This window comes from Pseudophryne corroboree, chromosome 10 (assembly GCF_028390025.1).
Source record: "Pseudophryne corroboree isolate aPseCor3 chromosome 10, aPseCor3.hap2, whole genome shotgun sequence".
NCBI classification, from domain to species: Eukaryota; Metazoa; Chordata; class Amphibia; order Anura; family Myobatrachidae; genus Pseudophryne; species Pseudophryne corroboree.
Window position 1 is genome coordinate 200,591,857 of NC_086453.1, and position 17,525 is coordinate 200,609,381.

Consider the following 17,525-nt stretch of genomic DNA (forward strand, 5'->3'; position numbering starts at 1 on the left):
AATCAAGAATATTGTCATAAGCTAGGTACACACTATTCGATGTGTACCCAGCCTGAAAGCAAAGGGACCCGGCAGGGAGTGCATACACATTTGCAGACACGGGTAACGAAGGCAGGGGCCATGCTGCATCCGGCAGCATGGCCCTCGCTAACGAATTCCCCATCAACCCTGCATATAGGGCCAATGGAGGATGACGCTGACAACCCATATCACTAGAGATATAGTGGGTACACACTAGATGATGTGTCCAATATGTCGGTCTGATCCGCTGGACCGGACGCCATATCATCTAATGTGGACCCAACTTTACTCCAAACTTGCTGTTACCCACTCTCCTACTCCTTTACAACAATGGGGGTCATTCCGAGTTGATCGCTCGCTAGCAGTTTTAAGCAGCCCTGCAAACGCTATGCAACCTCCCACTGGGAGTGTATTTTAGCTTAGCAGAAGTGTGAACGAAAGGTTCACAGAGCGGCTACAAAATAGTTTTGTGCAGTTTCAGAGTAGCTTCAGACCTACTCAGCGCTTGCGATCACTTCAGACCATTCAGTTCCGGATTTGACGTCACAAACACGCCCTGCGTTCACCCAGCCACGCCTGCGTTTTTCCTGGCACGCTTGCGTTTTTTCGAACACTCCCTGAAAACTGTCAGTTGACACCCAGAAACGCCCACTTCATGTCAATCACTCTGCGGCCAACAGTGCGACTGAAATGCTTCGCTAGACCTTGTGTGAAACTACATCGGCCGTTGTGAAAGTACGTCGCGCGTGCGCATTGCGCCGCATACGCATGCGCAGAAATGCTGGATTTTTGTCTGATCGCTACGCTGCAAACATTTTCAGCTAGCGATCAACTCAGAATGACCCCCAATGTTATAATGAATTGAACAGAAAATATCAAAAGAGGATCCAGTAACATTTTGTAGCTGTTTACAAAGAAACAATATCGACCAAAAAATTAAAAGTTAAATACAAACAAAAATATTATTCTAATTCTGTGACGCTCACACCCAGAGAGGACACACAAAAAAATGAAATTGCAGGTGAAATATAAGTCATATAAAATGTTATCCAACATGTATACTCTTCTGTGCTGGGCAAATAATGCAAAGGAAACTTAGATGGTTGCAGTCTCTTTAAATGGCAACTCTTTGGAATTGAGTTCAAGGCTTTCCTTGAAGCTGTAAAATGCCCAGACCAATTGTATTATTTATTTAGTGCTATCATCCAATAGGCTCAGGAGCATTGGGCTGTATCTCCAGAAGAGGAAGCCATTATGAGTGGTTTGAATAATATATATTTGGCTCACGAGATGCCTCATTTAGTCTTACAAGCCTTCCAGGCAATTGCTTGACATTATGATATCTGTGCTGTTAATGCAATAACAGGCAAACCTACAGCACGGGGTCCCCTGGTCACAATGTCACCAGTCCCAGCCTGTACTCCACGAGGATGTGTGCCCCTTCTCAAGGGAAAAACAGCCATGTGTTGAAAGCACCAATACCATTTCTGGTGAGTGATGGGGGAACAAATTCTTAAATGTCCCAAATCAGTATTTTTCAGTGGTACTACTAGTCTTAGCAAATCAAGGCACACAAAAACTGCTTAGGTATGTAGGTGCTCATAGAACTACAAGTGCCTGGCTACCCATGGCTGAAAAAGCATGCTGGAGCTTGAAGTAAACATCCAGGACCTGCTAGGATATGTAGTGCCACGGAAACATATTGTAGAAGAAAACAATAAACGTTATGGCAAAATATTTGATCTAAACACTTCCCAAACCCCTCTATAACCAATTTTCTGCCTATACTTACACGCCTGCAGAGAAACTGAGCAACAGCACTTGAGTGATAAACACAATTTGAATCCTGCATCCATGAAAAGGTAGAACCTACAAAGGAGTTCCTGGGATTTTAATCTCTGGTACTGTAATGTAAACCCACAATAAACCATGCAGAGTCAGACTGGCCCACAGGGGCACAGGGGAAATACCTGCCTAAGGGCCACACCCCATCATCTAATGTCAAGTTCCAGACTGTTATTATTAGAGGGTTACAGATGTGTCCCGCTACAGCTTTGCTGTGCATAGCAGCGTTCTGTAGCGGAACTGCAATGTGTATGCATCCCACCATGCCACGTGCATACATATAGACCGCCATGCTATTCTAATGTATGCATAGCGGCAGTGTGCTCCATCGCAGCCACAAACTAAAGGCCACATCTGTAGTCAGGGCAGCCATCAGGGGGGGACTGTGGGGACTAGTGTCTCGGGCCCTTACAGAAAAGGGGGCCCACTCCTTGCTCCTACTGCCAATACCTATAGAGCTGCACCAGCCTGTGAATCAGCAGGAGGCTGATGCACAGGGAGGACTTCTTAAAACAATCTTTATCAGATCTCTGTAAACCGTTCCTGTAGGTCCGCAACACTCCACCTATATGTAACGTCACAATGTATGACATCACATAGGGGTGGAGCAGTGCGGCAGAATCTTATTTTTGGAAGGGGGGGCCCTATCTATTTTGTCAGTCCCAGGGCCCACAGCTTCTGATGGCAGCCCTGTCTGTAGTTACCAGATAGAGCAGGAACATGGATAACATGTGTGCTTGGATTGTTTCTAGAGAATCTACTCTAATGGGCCCTACGCACTGGCCGATACAAGTGAAAGATATGAACGATCTCGTTCATTAATGAATGAGATACCGTTCATACCTTTCAGTGTGTAGGCACCAGCGATGAACAATGCGCGGCCCCGCGCTCGTTCAATGTTGGTGCCGGCTCGTTTAAACATGCAAGCCAATATGGACAATCTCATCCATATTAGCATGCATTGCTATGGAGCCGGGTGACGGGGGGAGTGAAGAAACCTCACTCCCCCTGTCAGCACGCCAGGTCGGCCGTATCGGCCATCGGGCACCTCGCCCGGCAATCGTGAATTGTGTAGGGCCCATACAATTAACACAAAATTATATTACCCTTTTTCTTGTGTTTACAGCAAGATTTGCCTTCCTGCCAATCAAAAGCTGTTGGGTTAACAGATCCAACGTTTTCTTGTGTAAAAATTAGAGATGTGCACCGGAAGTTTTTCGGGTTTTGTGTTTTGGTTTTGGGTTCGGTTCCGTGGCCGTGTTTTGGGTTCGAACGCGTTTTGGCAAAACCTCACCGAATTTTTTTTGTCGGATTCGGGTGTGTTTTGGATTCGGGTGTTTTTTTCAAAAAACCCTAAAAAACAGCTTAAATCATAAAATTTGGGGGTCATTTTGATCCCAAAGTATTATTAACCTCAATAACCATAATTTCCACTCATTTTCAGTCTATTCTGAACACCTCACACCTCACAATATTATTTTTAGTCCTAAAATTTGCACCGAGGTCGCTGGATGACTAAGCTCAGCGACCCAAGTGGCCGACACAAACACCTGGCCCATCTAGGAGTGGCACTGCAGTGTCACGCAGGATGGCCCTTCCAAAAAACACTCCCCAAACAGCACATGACGCAAAGAAAAAAAGAGGCGCAATGAGGTAGCTGTGTGAGTAAGCTAAGCGACCCAAGTGGCCGACACAAACACCTGGCCCATCTAGGAGTGGCACTGCAGTGTCAGGCCGGATGGCCCTTCCAAAAAATACTCCCCAAACAGCACATGATGCAAAGAAGAAAAAAAAGAGGCGCAATGAGGTAGCTGTGTGACTAAGATAAGCGACCCTAGTGGCCGACACAAACACCTGGCCCATCTAGGAGTGGCACTGCAGTGTCACGCAGGATGGCCCTTCCAAAAAACACTCCCCAAACAGCACATGACGTAAAGAAAAATGAAAGAAAAAAGAGGTGCAAGATGGAATTGTCCTTGGGCCCTCCCACCCACCCTTATGTTGTATAAACAGGACATGCACACTTTAACCAACCCATCATTTCAGTGACAGGGTCTTCCACACGACTGTGACTGAAATGACGGGTTGGTTTGGACCCCCACCAAAAAAGAAGCAATTAATCTCTCCTTGCACAAACTGGCTCTACAGAGGCAAGATGTCCACCTCATCATCATCCTCCGATTCATCACCGTGTACATCCCCCTCCTCACAGATTATCAATTCGTCCCCACTGGAATCCACCATCACAGCTCCCTGTGTACTTTGTGGAGGCAATTGCTGCTGGTGAATGTCTCCATGGAGGAATTGATTATAATTCATTTTAATGAACATCATCTTCTCCACATTTTCTGGAAGTAACCTCGTACGCCGATTGCTGACAAGGTGAGCGGCGGCACTAAACACTCTTTCGGAGTACACACTTGTGGGAGGGCAACTTATGTAGAATAAAGCCAGTTTGTGCAGGGCCGGTGCTAGAGTGTTTGGCGCCCTCCTGCAAATAATAAATTTGCGCCCTCCCATCCATAAAAAAGGGATAGCGCGCACTGCAAAAAGGGGTGTGCTCACAAAAGGAAGGGCGTGACCACAATGGTACCCACAATTCAAATTACGCAACACAGTATTACAATCTTATGCACATTAACCCAAATGTAGTGTCCCTGATTCATATTATGCCACATAATAGTGCCCCTTATTCACATTTAAAATCAATGACAGGGCCAGTTCTAGATCTCGAAGAGCTCAGGGCAATAGTTTCCTCTGGCCATGCTCAGAACAGGGACAGTGCGCGCCGAAGGCGCGTGCCAAAAATATAGGGCCACAGAATAGTACCAGTTCACATAACCCCACACAGTAGTGTCCGTTAGTCACATTACACCACACAGCAGTGTCCGTTAGTCACATTATCCTGTACAGTAGTGTCCGTCATTCACACTACACCGCACAGCAGTGTCCGTTAGTCACATTACACCGCACAGCAGTGTCCGTTAGTCACATTACACCGCACAGCAGTGTCCGTTAGTCACATTACACCGCACAGTAGTACCCTTATACACCTTACGCCATACAGGAGAGCCGCTATTACACGTTACGCCAGAGTAGAGCCCATTATACACATTATGCCAGGTACAGCCCATTATACACATTATGAAGGTCATTGAGACCCCGCTGCAATAGCGGCCCTCACCGCAGTTTGCCAGTGGCAGCAAACTGCATGCGCAGTGGGATGAGGCCACACACATTGCGGTCGCTTCCCCAATGGATGCAACCACAATGTGATTGATAGGCGACAGCGTAGCGGAGTTAAGGTGTTGCGGGGGTGACGCCGGTAAAAAAGGGGGCAGGCCAGGACGTCACACACAGCCACTCCCATAAAAAATGGCTGCTGACCAAGCTGCACTGCCAGGGGTCAACCTTAGATCAGATGTGTCCTCAATCAAATTGCGGATGCATCGGGAGGCGGCGCCACACATGCTGGGCGGCCTTGCCTTGTGCTGGGCGGCCCTCAGCATGTGCAGAGATGAATGCAGATCTGGCTGCATATACACCATCTGCGTTCATCTCTGAATGACCCCCTATGTCAGGTACAGCCGTCATTCCCACCACAATGCGGCCCAAGTACCTGCAGGAGGTCCCGGCTCAGGCGCTGCTCCTTCTCTCCCTTCTCCGCCTCCGGTTTCTTGCAGGCTCCGTTACTTCAGCGGCTGTAGGATGTCAGAAGTGATGACGAGGGGGGAGCGGGTACTAATTACCTGGGACTTATGGAGTGGCCCAGCATGGATCCTGGTCTGCTGCACTCCCACCACCATCCCTCTTTACTGGGCAGCAGCATAAGGCTTTCATCCTGGGAGCACAGCATATGCTGCTAATGCTGAGCCTCTGCCTGTTCCTGTATAGGTGGGGAGGGGGGCGGAGGGTGATCACACTGATAATGTTCCTACACTGAATTCACCCTGCCTGAGGGGCTGGCCGGGGGCTCCGGGATCATCAGGCGCCATTAAGATTTAAAAAAAAAAAAAAAGTTTTCCATGAGGGGGCGTGACCACGCCTCCCGCGATTAGGCCACGCCCCCAATACAGTTTGGGACGGCGGCGGGCGGCAGCGGAGCTGTGTGAGGGGTGAGTCTGCACAGTGCCACTGCCTGCAGTCTCACTGGGGAGGAGGAGGGGAGAGAGCCGCGCTACCCGCTGCCAGCGCTGCTACCTGTCATCCACACTGACAGGCGCAGCAGCAGGGTAGCAGAGCAGGGAGAGCGCCTCTTCACCTCAGCGCCTCCCTGCATTGCATACCCTTGCTGAGCGGGTAGCGCCGGCTCTGAGTTTGTGCAAGGGCCTCCAAATTGCCTCTTTTTCCTGCCAGTATACGTACGGACTGTCTGACGTGCCTACTTGGATGCGGTCACTCATATAATCCTCCACCATTCTTTCAATGGTGAGAGAATCATATGCAGTGACAGTAGACGACATGTCCGTAATCGTTGGCAGGTCCTTCAGTCCGGACCAGATGTCAGCATCAGCAATCGCTCCAGACTGCCCTGCATCACCGCCAGCGGGTGGGCTCGGAATTCTGAGCCTTTTCCTCGCACCCCCAGTTGCGGGAGAATGTGAAGGAGGAGATGTTGACAGTTTTCTCACCAGCAGTTCTTTGAACCCCTGCAGACTTGTGTTTGCCGGAAAGAGAGATACAACGTAGGTTTTAAATTTAGGATCGAGCACGGTGGCCAAAATGTAGTGCTCTGATTTCAACAGATTGACCACCCGTGAATCCTTGTTAAGCGAATTAAGGGCTCCATCCACAAGTCCCACATGCCTAGCGGAATCGCTCAGTGTTAGCTCCTCCTTCAATGTCTCCAGCTTCTTCTGCAAAAGCCTGATGAGGGGAATGACCTGACTCAGGCTGGCAGTGTCTGAACTGACTTCACGTGTGGCAAGTTCAAAAGGTTGCAGAACCTTGCACAACGTTGAAATCATTCTCCACTGCGCTTGAGACAGGTGCATTCCACCTCCTATATCGTGGTCAGTTGTATAGGCTTGAATGGCCTTTTGCTGCTCCTCCAACCTCTGAAGCATATAGAGGGTTAAATTCCACCTCGTTACCACTTCTTGCTTCAGATGATGGCAGGGCAGGTTCAGGCGTTTTTGGTGTTGCTCCAGTCTTCTGTACGTGGTGCCTGTACACCGAAAGTGTCCCGCAATTCTTCTGGCCACCGACAGCATCTCTTGCATGCCCCTGTCGTTTTTTAAATAATTCTGCACCACCAAATTCAAGGTATGTGCAAAACATGGGACGTGCTGGAATTTGCCCAGATTTAATGCACACACAATATTGCTGGCGTTGTCCGATGCCACAAATCCACAGGAGAGTCCAATTGGGGTAAGCCATTCTGCGATGATCTTCCTCAGTTGCCGTAAGAGGTTTTCAGCTGTGTGCGTATTCTGGAAAGCGGTGATACAAAGCGTAGCCTGCCTAGGAAAGAGTTGGCGTTTGCGAGATGCTGCTACTGGTGCCGCCGCTGCTGTTCTTGCGGCGGGAGTCAATACATCTACCCAGTGGGCTGTCACAGTCATATAGTCCTGAGTCTGCCCTGCTCCACTTGTCCACATGTCCGTGGTTAAGTGGACATTGGGTACAACTGCATTTTTTAGGACACTGGTGAGTCTTTTTCTGAGGTCTGTGTACATTTTCGGTATCGCCTGCCTAGAGAAATGGAACCTAGATGGTATTTGGTACCGGGGACACAGTACCTCAAACAAGTCTATAGTTGGCTCTGCAGTAATGATGGATACCGGAACCACGTTTCTCACCGCCCAGGATGCCAAGGCCTCAGTTATCCGCTTTGCAGCAGGATGACTGCTGTGATATTTCATCTTCCTCGCAAAGGACTGTTGGACAGTCAATTGCTTGGTGGAAGTAGTAAAAGTGGTCTTACGACTTCCCCTCTGGGATGACCATCGACTCCCAGCAGCAACAACAGCAGCGCCAGCAGCAGTAGGCGTTACACTCAAGGATGCATCGGAGGAATCCCAGGCAGGAGAGGACTCGTCAGAATTGCCAGTGACATGGCCTGCAGGACTATTGGCATTCCTGGGGAAGGAGGAAATTGACACTGAGGGAGTTGGTGGGGTGGTTTGCGTGAGCTTGGTTACAAGAGGAAGGGATTTACTGGTCAGTGGACTGCTTCCGCTGTCGCCCAAAGTTTTTGAACTTGTCACTGACTTATGATGAATGCGCTGCAGGTGACGTATAAGGGAGGATGTTCTGAGGTGGTTAACGTCCTTACCCCTACTTATTACAGCTTGACAAAGGCAACACACGGCTTGACACCTGTTGTCCGCATTTCTGTTGAAATACTTCCACACCGAAGAGCTGATTTTTTTGGTATTTTCACCAGGCATGTCAATGGCCATATTCCTCCCACGGACAACAGGTGTCTCCCCGGGTGCCTGACTTAAACAAACCACCTCACCATCAGAATCCTCCTTGTCAATTTCCTCCCCAGCGCCAGCAACACCCATATCCTCCTCATCCTGGTGTACTTCAACACTGACATCTTCAATCTGACTATCAGGAACTGGACTGCGGGTGCTCCTTCCAGCACTTGCAGGGGGCGTGCAAATGGTGGAAGGCGCATGCTCTTCACGTCCAGTGTTGGGAAGGTCAGGCATCGCAACCGACACAATTGGACTCTCCTTGTGGATTTGTGATTTCGAAGAACGCACAGTTCTTTGCTGTGCTTTTGCCAGCTTAAGTCTTTTCATTTTTCTAGCGAGAGGCTGAGTGCTTCCATCCTCATGTGAAGCTGAACCACTAGCCATGAACATAGGCCAGGGCCTCAGCCGTTCCTTGCCACTCCGTGTGGTAAATGGCATATTGGCAAGTTTACACTTCTCCTCCGACGATTTTATTTTAGATTTTTGAGTCCTTTTTTTACTGATATTTTGTGTTTTGGATTTTACATGCTCTGTACTATGACATTGGGCATCGGCCTTGGCAGACGACGTTGATGGAATTTCATCGTCTCGGCCATGACTAGTGGCAGCAGCTTCAGCACGAGGTGGAAGTGGATCTTGATCTTTCCCTATTTTTGGAACCTCAACATTTTTGTTCTCCATATTTTAATAGGCACAACTAAAAGGCACCTCAGGTAAACAATGGAGATGGATGGATACTAGTATACTTATGGATGACGAGTGACTGACGACACAGAGGTAGCTACAGCCGTGGACTACCGTACTGCGTCTGCTAGTATAGAGATGATAATGATATAAAAAATATATATATATCACTACTGCAGGTATATATAATATAATGACGGACCTGCTGGACACTGTCAGCAGACTCCTAAACTACTAGTATGAAGAAGATAGAAAAAAAAAACCCACCACAGGTAGGTATACAATTATGGACGAGCACTGACGACACAGAGGTAGCTACAGCCGTGGACTACCGTTCTGCGTCTGCTAGTATAGAGATGATAATGATATAAAAAATATATATATATCACTACTGCAGGTATATATAATATAATGACGGACCTGCTGGACACTGTCAGCAGACTCCTAAACTACTAGTATGAAGAAGATAGAAAAAAAAAACCCACCACAGGTAGGTATACAATTATGGACGAGCACTGACGACACAGAGGTAGCTACAGTCGTGGACTACCGTACTGCGTCTGCTAGTATAGAGATGATAATGATATAAAAAATATATATATATCACTACTGCAGGTATATATAATATAATGACCGACCTGCTGGACACTGTCAGCAGACTCCTAAACTACTAGTATGAAGAAGATAGAAAAAAAAACCCCACCACAGGTAGGTATACAATTATGGACGAGCACTGACGACACAGAGGTAGCTACAGCCGTGGACTACCGTACTGCGTCTGCTAGTATAGAGATGATAATGATATAAAAAAAATATATATATCACTACTGCAGGTATATATAATATAATGACGGACCTGCTGGACACTGTCAGCAGACTCCTAAACTACTAGTATGAAGAAGATAGAAAAAAAAAACCCCACCACAGGTAGGTATACAATTATGGACGAGCACTGACGACACAGAGGTAGCTACAGCCGTGGACTACCGTACTGCGTCTGCTAGTATAGAGATGATAATGATATAAAAAATATATATATATCACTACTGCAGGTATATATAATATAATGACGGACCTGCTGGACACTGTCAGCAGACTCCTAAACTACTAGTATGAAGAAGATAGAAAAAAAAACCCACCACAGGTAGGTATACAATTATGGACGAGCACTGACGACACAGAGGTAGCTACAGCCGTGATCTACCGTACTGCGTCTGCTAGTATAGAGATGATAATGATATAAAAAATATATATATATCACTACTGCAGGTATATATAATATAATGACGGACCTGCTGGACACTGTCAGCAGACTCCTAAACTACTAGTATGAAGAAGATAGAAAAAAAAACCCCACCACAGGTAGGTATACAATTATGGGCGAGCACTGACGACACAGAGGTAGCTACAGCCGTGGACTACCGTACTGCGTCTGCTAGTATAGAGATGATAATGATATAAAAAATATATATATATCACTACTGCAGGTATATATAATATAATGATGGACCTGCTGGGCACTGTCAGCAGACTCCTAAACTACTAGTATGAAGAAGATAGAAAAAAAAAACCACCACAGGTAGGTATACAATTATGGACGAGCACTGACGACACAGAGGTAGCTACAGCCGTGGACTACCATACTGCGTCTGCTAGTACAGAGATGATAATGATATAAAAAATATATATATATCACTACTGCAGGTATATATAATATAATGACGGACCTGCTGGACACTGTCAGCAGACTCCTAAACTACTAGTATGAAGAAGATAGAAAAAAAAAACCACCACAGGTAGGTATACAATTATGGACGAGCACTGATGACACAGAGGTAGCTACAGCCGTGGACTACCGTACTGCGTCTGCTAGTATAGAGATGATAATGATATAAAAAATATATATATATCACTACTGCAGGTATATATAATATAATGACGGACCTGCTGGACACTGTCAGCAGACTCCTAAACTACTAGTATGAAGAAGATAGAAAAAAAAAACCACCACAGGTAGGTATACAATTATGGACGAGCACTGACGACACAGAGGTAGCCACAGCCGTGGACTACCGTACTGCGTCTGCTAATATAGAGATGATAAAGATGATAGAGATGAACAAAAAAAATATAACACTACTGCAGGTAAATATTTATATAATATAATGAATGACGGACCTGCTGGACACTGTCAGCAGAATGCGTTTATAGAATAAATAAAAAAAACACCACAGGAGTGTTTAACTTTTTCAGGCAGACAATATCCTGGTGGTCACTGGTCACTGGTCAGTCACACTGGCAGCAAAAGTGTGCACTGTACTCCTGCTATAACTGCACCCCAGTCTCCCCCACAATTCAGCTGTGTGAGCAGTGAGCACTCAGCACAGTCAGATATACATAGATGATATTATCATGCAGCACACTGAGGCTGAGCACAGATATGGTATGTGACTGTGTATCGTTTTTTTTTCAGGCAGAGAACGGATTATATTAAATAATAAATAAAACTGGTGGTGGTCACTAGTAACTATCAGCAAAACTCTGCACTCTGAGTTCTCCTAATGCTCCCCAAAATTACTAAGTTAGTAGTAAATCAACTCAAGTGTCTCTATCTATTCTAACGGAGAGGACGCCAGCCATGTCCTCTCCCTATCAATCTCAATGCACGTGTGAAAATGGCGGCGACGCGCGGCTCCTTATATAGAATCCGAGTCTCGCGAGAATCCGACAGCGGGATGATGACGTTCGGGCGCGCTCGGGTTAACCGAGCAAGGCGGGAAGATCCGAGTCTGCCTCGGACCCGTGTAAAAAGGCTGAAGTTCGGGGGGGTTCGGATTCCGAGGAACCGAACTTGCTCATCTCTAGTAAAAATAATATTTATAATATAGCATATTGCAAACTAAGGATGCAGTTGTATAAAAATAATAGAAAAGTAACCAACACTTAAGTGGGAACAACCTCTTTTTATTCATTTTTAAACAATGGCACTAGTGTGGTATATAGGTACAGAATATCCTCCACACTCACTTAAAAAGAGCAATTGCTGGGGTGACAATCCTGGAATAAGTGAGTCCACTATAGCCAAACAAGTCAGGAGCACTCACCAGTCTTCAATTTCCTTCACTTTTATTTAGAGCAGCATTTCAGTGCAAAGTAAAGCAGCAGCAACGTTTCGGTCCTCACCAGGACCTTTGTCAAGCTAACTATGCAATGGACAAAACAGACATATATACCCCATAATCCCCCACACCAAACCAGTTAAACAATTAATCACCTTAACCCTTAATAAAACCAAGTGCTCACCAAGCATATATAAAAACAATCTGGTCATCAGTACACACTAACCAGATTACACCAGTATCCACAGTATGTGCTACACATTGTATAAATAAATAATCAAATGACCGAAGAGGCTGTAATACACCGGGTCCCAGTGGACGCGTGCCCCCCCCCCCCCTTCCCTCAGAACCACACATCCGGTAACCCGCCTACGTCACCGGAAGTATGCGGTTTCAAGGAGAAACACACCCCCGGGTTGGATTTGTTCAGCACAGTACACTGTCAGGACCTCAGAGAGGTCACATGATCGCAGCCGCAGCAAGTAAGGAACATCCTGCACCCGTAGTGCGTTCCAACTGCCTGCAGCTTGTGTTCAAGAACAGGGATATAATGTGTGATCAGGTTAGGTGGTTAGGAACCAGGGCATATCATATACACAGACATTAATGGGAACCAGACTAATTCACAAATAACCATAATTAGAACATCCACAAAAGCTTTAAAATAGCAATTAATATGAGGAGACAGATCTATAGTACCCAAGAAAAAAATCAAAAAGAAAAAAAAGAAGAAAATATAAAAATAAAAAAAAACAACAGCCATACCCATACAATGTATGTGACATTGATAGAAGTTGGAAGACATCTCATCAAATCATGCGTTTGCTAATCTCTTTATGGATGATTTTGAAACCACAAATATATTCCCGCGGTTTGGTGGTAGTATCGGTCTGTTTCGTTGGTTTATAGACTATATATTTCTGATCTGGCTAGGTTTAGAGACAGCATTGCTTAATATGGTGGATATACTGAATAACCTTGATTCACCTATAAGATTCACTTTGAATTATGATCAGCATTCTATCAATTTTTTGGATATGACCGTTTTTGCCTCTGAACATGGATATGGCTACAGACTCTTTAGGAAGGAGACAGATCGTAATACCCTTCTATCATTTGATAACCATCATCCCAAATTTTTTAAAAAGAGCTTACCGATTTCCCAATTTTTACGAGTGTTTCGCAATAACTCTGATGAGGAAATGGCATTGACACAAATTGAGGACATGAAAGACAAATTTCTTAGTAGAGGATATGATAAAAGCACTATTGACTCTTGCTTGTATAGAGCAAAAAATATATTCCTGTGTTGCAACAAGAGAAAAAATAGAATGAATGATAATTAGTTCGTGATAAGCACTACCTTCAACACGGCAGGGCCATTTGTAAGAAGAGTGGTTAATAAATTCTGGCCTGTTGTGAGGAGCGAACCAGTCTTTAAAAAGAAGTTACCTAATAAGCCTCTTATCAGCTTTAAACGTGGTAAAAATCTGAAGGACATACTAATGCAGCCCAATAGATCGCTGACGAGTGGGCCAAATACCTGGTTAAGAATGGGAAAACTGGGCTGTTGTAGATGCCCTAATTGCACCACATGTCGGAGCATGTCGATAGGTACATTTTTCCATCACCCACGTACGTGCAAGAAGATTCCGATACGACACCGAGTGGGATGTATATCTGACTTTGTACCTGCCCGTGTTCAATGGTGTATGTTGGCAAGACCATTCGACCATTTAGGGAAAGGATGGCGAACTATCGGACCTCGTTTAGGCAAGCCCTGACATAGTGTGGCTCGGATAAACCTGTAGCTCGACACTTTGTGGAGGCCAAACACTCTATATCGGCTCTAAAAAGTATGATCATTGACAGAATTGAAGTACCACGAAGAGGAGGTGACCGTGGGGAAATGCTAATAAAATGTGAAGCAGCATGGATTTACAGACTGGACACTATTTAGCCACGTGGCTTAAATGATTCCATACAATATAGTATATTTTTGGAATAGTTTGCTACTTTGATTTGAAGAGATGTCTTCCAGCTTCTATCAATGTCACATACCTTGTATGGGTATGGCTGTTTTTGTTTTGTTTGTTTTTTTGAAAAATATTTTCTTTTCTTTTTTCTTTTTTCTTGGGTACTATAGATCTGTATCCTCCTATTGATTGCTATTTTAAAGCTTTTGTGAATTAGTCTGGTTCCCATTAATGTCTGTGTATATGATATGTCCTGGTTCCTAACCACCTAACCTGATCACACATTATATCCCTGTTCTTGAACACAAGCTGCAGGCAGTTGGAACGCACTACGGTGCAGGATGTTCCTTACTTGCTGCGGCTGCCATCACGTGACCTCTCTGAGGTCCTGACTGTGTACTGTGCTGAACAAAACCAACCCGGGGGTGTGTTTCTCCTTGAGACCGCATACTTCCGGTGACATAGGCGGGTTACCGGATGTGTGGCTCTAGGGGGTGCACGCGTTCACTGGGACCCGGTGTATTACAGCCACCCTGGCATATCTATAATGGGTGCAGTGTGTGCGCCCCTCCTCTCCCGAGTTCTGTAGCCGGCAGCCGCAGCAGCACTGTTAGTGCTCTGTCTGGGCACTAGAGACTCTGGCACAGTGACAGATTCTACAGCGCATGCGCAGGTCTCCGAAAAAATGGCCACCACATCATTTTTCGGAGACCTGCGCATGCACTGTAGACTCTGGCACTCTGCCAGAGTCTCTAGCACTCAGATAGAGCGCTAAGCGCCGCTGCCGGCCACAGGACGGGAGAGGTGGGGGCCCACACCCGGAGACAGCACATGGGTCCCCTCCTCTCTAGATACGCCCCTGTATACATATATATATGTTACAGAATCCTGATAGCGGAATCCCAACAGATCCCGGTTGTAAGTACTGGAGATAGGGTTAGGCACTAAGGGGAGGGTTAGGGGGAGTGTTAGAGTTTGCACTAAAGGGAGGGTTAGAGTTAGGCTGTGGGGGCGGCTAGGGTTAGGCTGCAGGAGGGGATGGTTAGTGTTAGGCTGCGGGAGGGCACCTAGTTAGGCTGCCTAATGCACCTGGATCTGGGGGGCATCACTGAGTCTGCGTATCACAAAATTAAGGATGTCCCTGTACTTGATGCAGGTGGTGGCTGTGGAACTTGTATGATGCAATCTTTACACTTGCACTTGAAGGTATGGCAAGTGGCTATTGGTGGTGGTGTTGGAAGTGGGGGAGGGGCAGTAGGCTGAAGATTTGCCTAAGGTGCCAAGAAACCTTGCACCCACACTGTGGGAGGAGTGGGTTAGGTTCAGTGGTTTGACCACCAGGATGCTGTTGTCGGCATCCTGACCGTCAGAATAGTGACTGCCAGGATTTCATCCCCAACCCTTACATTATACTGCAGTCCCATGACAATAGTGTATTCACCACAGTGCCTAATCTGGTATATTATACTGTATGACATATCAGTATTTATTGATTTATTTATTACCAGTTATTTATATAGAGCACACATATTCCGCAATGATTTTACAGAGAATATTTGGCCATTCACATCAGTCCCTGCCCCAGTGAAGCTTACAATCTATGGCCCTCATTCCTAGTTGATTGCTCGCTAGCTGCTTTTAGCAGCAGTGCAAACGCTAGGCCGCCGCCCTCTGGGAGTGTATCTTAGCTTAGCAGAAGTGCGATCGAAAGGTTAGCAGTTCTACAACTTAAAAATTTAATGCAGTTTCAGAGTGGCTCAAGACTTACTCCTAGCTTGCGATGCCTGCAGTCTGTTTAGTTCCTGATTTGACGTCATAAACACGCCCTGCGTTCGGCCAGCCACTCCCCCGTTTCTCCAGCCACTCCTGCGTTTTTACCTGGCACATCTGCGTTTTTTAGCACACTCCCTGAAAACGCTGAGTTGCCGCCCAGAAACACCCACTTCCTGTCAATCAAACAACGAACACTCGAGCGACTGAAAAGCGTTGCTCGAGCTTGGGTAAAACTACAAAGTTTTGTGTGAAAGTACTTAGCGCATGCGCGCTGCGTACCATGCGCATGCGCATAAATGCCGTTTGTTCACCTGATCGCTGTGCTGCGAAAATCGGCAGCGGGCGATCAACTCTGAATGAGGGCCTATATTCCCTATCACATGTACACACAGACACATTGATGCTAGAGTTAATTTTTTTGTTGGGAGTCAATTAACCTACCTGTATATTTTTTGGGGATTGTGGGAAGATGTCAGGACCATGCATTGCAGTATGCATGCTGTCTGCAGGCTCTGTCCTATCTAATAATTGGCCTTGCCTCTGGGGTGGTTGGTTGTACCCTATGAGGATGGGTGTAACTATAGTGAGTGCAAGGGATGCCATTGCTATGGGTGCCCAGACACTAAGGGTGGCCTGGACCCCGATATAAAGTTGCATACCAATTTCCCAGATTTGCCTGCCAAGCAATTGGATCTGATTACCATTGCCCAGCCTGAATTGTGTGACATTGCATTGTGTAGTGGGTGTTATAATGGTAAGGGAGAACTATAACGTGGCATAATTTGAACTAGAAGCCACTGTAATGTGTCATAATCTGATCATGGGCCCTCATTCCGAGTTGTTCGCTCGCTAGCTGCTTTTAGCAGCATTGCAAACGCTAAGCCGCCGCCCTCTGGGAGTGTATCTTAGTTTAGCAGAATAGCGAACGAAAGATTAGCAGAACTGCTACTAAATAATTCCTTGCAGTTTCTGAGTAGCTCCAGACCTACTCCTAGATTGCGATCAGTTCGGTCCGTTTAGTTCCTGGTTTGACGTCACAAACACGCCCTGCGTTTGGCCACCCACTCCCCCGTTTCTCCAGCCACTCCTGCGTTTTTACCTGGCACGCCTGCGTTTTTTAGCACACTCCCTGAAAACGCAGAGTTACCACCCAGAAACACCCACTTCCTGTCAATCACACTACGATCACTCGAGCGTTGAAAAAACGTCGCTCGAGCTTGTGTAAATCTCCAAAGATTTGTGTTAAATAACTAAGTGCATGCGCGCTGCGTACCATGCGCATGCGCATTTTCCACCTAATTGCTGCGTTGCGAAAAACGGCAACGAGCGAATAACTCGGAATGACCACCATAATCTGATCTGCTTATTGTAATGTGGAGGACACTATAAAGTTACATAATAAGAACTCAGGCACTGTAATGTGCCACAATATGAAATGGAAAGCACTGTAATGTGTCAACTCATAATATGAACTTGGGCACTGTAACGTGGCATAATTTGAAGTGGAGGACACTCTAATGTGGCACAGCATGAACAGGGTGCACCGTAATGTGACATAATATGAACTGGGGACATAGGCGGATCCAGGGGGGGGGCAATCGGGCCCGTGCCCCCCCTGTCATTTCTGACTTCTTCTTTTTTTCAAAAGGAGAACAGCAGCAGCTACTGCTATTTCTCTG